Source organism: Penaeus japonicus, unplaced genomic scaffold, assembly GCF_977035675.1.
Source record: "Penaeus japonicus unplaced genomic scaffold, GWHDUDI00000001_assembly GWHDUDI00000003, whole genome shotgun sequence".
NCBI lineage: Eukaryota > Metazoa > Arthropoda > Malacostraca > Decapoda > Penaeidae > Penaeus > Penaeus japonicus.
This window is the reverse complement of record NW_028234405.1, coordinates 46,869,830-46,875,779: the sequence shown is the minus strand read 5'-3', so window position 1 is coordinate 46,875,779 and position 5,950 is coordinate 46,869,830. Positions and strand designations below refer to the sequence as shown.

General features: G+C 26.6%; 1 protein-coding gene across 1 annotated transcript in view; it reads right to left on the bottom strand.

The window, feature by feature from the left end:
- LOC122254793 (glutamate receptor ionotropic, kainate 2-like) overlaps positions 1-5,950 on the bottom strand; it is a gene marked incomplete in the record, with an annotated part of 86,200 nt that overhangs the window by 33,913 nt on the left and 46,337 nt on the right.

The following is a 5,950-nucleotide window of genomic DNA, read 5'->3' as shown; positions in this document are numbered from 1 at the left end:
TAGTATATATATATTTATTAATATATATATATTTATTATAAATATATATATTTATATATATCTAATATATTATATAAAATATATATATATATATACTATATTTAGATATATTTATTATTTATATTGATATAGATATATATATATATATTGTTAATCTATACACACACACTTATATATATATATTTATATAGATAGATATATATATATATATATATATTATTATATAGATATATTCATTTACATTTATATCATCTATATATGTAGGTATGTATTTATAATGATATATATAAATACATACAAATATTATATATATCATATTTGTATTTATATATATATATACCATAAGTAAATATGTATTATATATATATATAGATATATATATATTTATATATTTATATATATATACATATTACATATACAAATATGCATATGTTCGATCGATCTATCAATCTACACACACACACACACACACACACGCAACATATCGGAGTTATGTATATATATATATATTTATATATTATTATATATATAATTTATGTATTTGTGTATATATATATCTATATATATTTATTTATATATATTATATATATATTATTATTTATATTTATATATTTATATACATATATATATATATATTACATATATATATTATATATACTATATATTTATATTTATATATATATATATTTATTATATATCTATATATATTTAGTATAGATATAGGTGTGCGTTACTCAGATAATTAATATATTATATATATTTATATTTATTATATATATATTTTTATATATATATATTTACTTATATATATATACATATAAACATATATGTATACATATATGTAGACAGATATATATAGACATATATACACACATACACACGGACAATCACACCCTATATGTATACCTATTCATGTATGTATATCTTGTATCATATTCCCCTATTTACACTCTCCAGACAAACCCAAATCCATGACGTCACAGAACCTCTCTATGAAACCATCATTACGTCATTAATCTACTACTCATGACTCCTCCCACTGCCGACTTCCCTTACAACGTCATGCATTCCATGCACCCGCACTCATAACGCAATGTCACCTTGACACGACATGACAAATACCATCAATTCATCAGTTTATTTAATCATATACATCTCCTTTTTTTGGAGTGATCGAAGTAAAGCTATGCAGACAATGACTCTTGATTATGTCACTCGCAATCAGCGCGCCATTGAAACAGGTGAAGCACGCAGTCTTGCAGCCATTGCACGACGCATGGCGCGCTTCGCTTGTTCGTGTCTTTTCCCGCGTTCCTCTTTGAATGCGAGGGATTACGGATTTATTTGTAAATTATGTGATACGTTGTTATTGTTTTTTTTAGTGATTTATTTATTTAGTTGTTATTTTTTTGTGGTTATAAATAGCGACTGTGTTTTCAAGAAGTGTATCCGATTTTTTTTTTTCTAGAATTAAACTTAATGTGTAGATTATGAGACCGATATCATTAGCAGCAAAGATAATGATGGTAATAATAATAATAAAACAATAAAGAAATAGTAAGGATAATGATAATAATTAACAACAACAGTAGTAATGACGATGATGATTTTGATAATTAAAATGACACTACTACTAATAATAATGATTAAGATAATGATGATGACGGTCATAAAAGAAGAGAAATTGAAGAGGAAAGAGGAAGAATGAATTACAAAGAAAAGAATGTGGTAATGCTATGACAAAAAAAAAATCTTTCATTTCATAATATATCTGGGAAAAAAACGAATTATAATATTCATTGTACCATTAATGAAACTTTATAACAAAATAGATTAATCTTAAGACAAAATATTCAAATTTTAATACTTGGATTTGTTATAATTTTTTTTTTCTTTTTATTAAACGAATTATACAGTGACGTAACATAACTAATTCACCTCTAAATATTACCCGAATTTTATACGCATATCAAAATCATGCAAATGATTTCCATATGTGATATCACACTTATCATATATAGATAAGTATTAGTATTACATATACTCAATTAAACTGACAAAACATATGTATTTGATATCATCCAGATTTTTTTTTTTAGATGCGTTCGTATGATATAAATTACCGACGATCTATCAAAGAATTTAATTCTAGAAAATATCCTAGTAAAACCTACAACTATCAATCCTAAACATCGTAAATCTGTTATGATTCTAACTTCCCGAAAAAAAAAAAAAAAAAAAAAAATATCGGCAACAAATAATTCTAGATATGCCCCCCACACTATACTACACACAGATCTCGCTGAGGTGCTAATTTCTACTTACAGACATAAATCTGATTCTAAAAATAGGTCATAACCTCCGGGTGAGTTTCTAAAATGAAAAGATTATATATGAAGTTATATAAAATGAAAAAGATAACCATAGGATAACCAGTCGAAGTGTATCTGCGCCAGTAAACTTTTATATTTATTTATTTATCTATTATTTTTTCATTTATTTATTTTTTTAACTAATGTGGAAACTGGTTTATTATTGAGGATTCACGCGCGGCGCGAGAGGGAAGCTTAAATGCACGCAAGTACCAGATAGATCCATGTAGTTCGTGAGTCTTCTTCTCAATCATCATTCGCTTTTAAAATATAGGGTATATGCATTGATATTTTATTATTAGAAATATAGATTTATTTATATATATTTATATATAGATTTATTTTAACTTTTTATTTTATAGTATACATATACCATAATATATATAATATTTATATATATTTATATATTAGATGATATATATAGAGAATGTATATATATATATATTTATAATATATATGATTATATATATATATATTTAGTTACTTATAAATGGTATAGGTATTATATATATGATTTTTATTGATACTTATATACATTATTTATTAAAACATTTATGGTTATTTATATATTTATATGTTATATACATTATATATTTATTTAATATATTACCTATATGTTATATATATGTATGTTAGATATATATTTTTTTATTTATATTATATATATATATATATATATATATATATGTATGTATATATATTTATATATATCTATATATATGTATGTAGATATATATATACATACATATATATACATATATATTTATATATATATATATATATTATATATACATATATATACATACATGTATATATATATTATATATAGTTATATATATATATATATATATATTTAAGTAACTATATATGCCTAATATTTATATGATATATATATATATATAAAGATATATATATATATTTATATATATATATATATATGTGTGTGTGTGTATGTATGTTTATATACCACACACACACCTACAAAACCACACACACACATATATATATAAATATATATATATATATATATATTATATATATATATATTATATATATATATATATATTATATATATAATCCCGTGCGCGCACATGTGGTTTCTGTGAGTCTAGAACAATTGTCTTATTTGTTGTTTCCATTTACAGGTATCAACAATTTTTATAGTTATATCATATACTTACATAGTTTTAATTGCAAAACATCACTAATTTTATACGTTATGATAACCCGCCTCTAGATCCTCCTAAACTGAAGGAACATATGAATGATAAAACGCCTCATGTACTCTTAACTCGAGGTTAGATTTCTGGTCTTCCACGCACTAGCTCATGTCATCTCCCTTCTTCGTATCCTTAGAAATGACTCTCTCAATACGATCATGAAATTGATCTCAATACCAGAATGTATCGAAGAACGACATCATCATTAAAGGGAAAGACAAGCACGTAAGGTAACCAACCACGAGAGAGAAAGTAAGTTTTGTACCGTGGCTTGTCTCGCCGTGCCGTTGATATCTCAGGATTGTGTTGAGGATGTCTCATGGTCGGAAATAATAGCTCTTTCGTGTGCCAAGCAACAGCTGAAGCCTCCAAAACCCAACCCCCGTCGAAGCGCTTAAGGTCGCGAAACACGTACCGAGCCAAAGGGCCAGTGAACCTTACTTGCGTCTCGACATTCCTAGCGCTGTTTACTCCCTTTCGAAGTGTCCGAGCAAGAAGGGAATATGTCCGCCGGGGGTCTCCCTGCGAGAAGGGATTATGTGTCGACCTCTGTTCTGTTCACGTGTAATGAGAAACGCTGCCAAATATACCTGGGGAATGAGTGGATATAATAGCGAGGAATGACGTGTTACATATGCTTACATATTTTAAGGTTGATTATGATCACAGAACAAGCAGGTATTTCGCCCTCATGCTAATCAGCGTAAAAAGATAAAAAATAGACGAAATTTTGAGTTTTCTTCCTTCGAAACTTACTGGAGTTCAGTAAGTTGGAAATGCTTTGGACTGTCACACAGCGGTACATAGTGCACATAGCTCCTGTACTAAATATAAGTGTTGGAAATTTATATAGGCCTACAATTTCTTATTCTAGTCGTCGTGAAATATAAACACTTTGGTATGTTTTATTATTTTTTTTTTTTTCTATTTTTTTGTAATTGTAGCAGTGTTAGTATCGAAGGCTCGTAAATGCGTTGGAATTTAGTGAAATATAAATCTTTGTTAGGTGGATGTTTGGATTGTACGAATTATACTTTATTGAGTACTGTCTTGGGGGTTAAGTTAGATGGACATATTCTTTGTGTATGGTACACTAGGCTGGGGATTATGTTTGTGTTGGACGTATGGGTGGTGGGAAGGGGTGGGGGGGTGGGGGGGGGGGGGGGGGTATGTACTTGTGTGTGTGAGTGATGTGTTGATGTGTTTTAATAGTATAATGTATAATATATATATATATATTATATGATGTCTATATACATAAATATATGTGTGACACCATGTCTATATATGTGGCTATTATATTCATACACACACACACACATATATATAGATATAAATTTACATATATATACATACATTACAAAATTATATACATATGATATAGGGTAGGTGAGATATGTTGTGTAGATATGGTATATTGATATATATATATATATTTATATATAGTTATAAATATATATATAAATATATATATAGTGATATATGCACACACATATGTGTATTTACATATATATATATATATATATATAATATTATATTTAATATATATTATATATTATTATATTTATAGTTATTTAAATATAAAAGAATTATATTATATATATATAATGTACCTATAGATTATATATATATATATATATATATAAATCTATATATATATATGTATGTATGTATGTATGTATATATTTATATATATATATACATATATATATAATATATATTATAATATATATATATATATATATATAATATTATGATATTATATATATATATATATATGGCATATAATGTGTATATGTGTATATATATATATATATTATATATATATTATATTAATTATATAATATATATATATGTATAGATATATGTATATATTTATGTATATAATAGATATATATATATATATATATATTATATTATATATATATATATATTTTATATCTTATATATATATATATATAAATTATAGATATATATGTATACACACACACACACACAAGTCGTCCAGATCCCAATTCAGAAAAGAAACGGAACAGAACGCGTGCATTTCCCCTCAACACAAGCCGGGAAATGCTTACGTTTCCTGGCAGAACACGTGTCAAGTGGCTGGCGACACTGGCTGGGACAGGCATGCGTTTACCACCGGCTGCGCTTTACCGGTTTATGGTGGTGTAACGCAATGTAGGCGTTAGGGGGAGTTATGTGGGGGTGGGGGGTCTCTGGGGGTGGGTGTGGGGTGAGAGGAAGGAAAAAGAAGAGGGATGATCTAGTAGTGAGGGAAAGAGAGGAGGTTTTTGAAGGATAAGGGTGAGGAGAAGGAGGGAGGAAGGGATGGAGAGAGAGAGAGGGAAGAGGGAT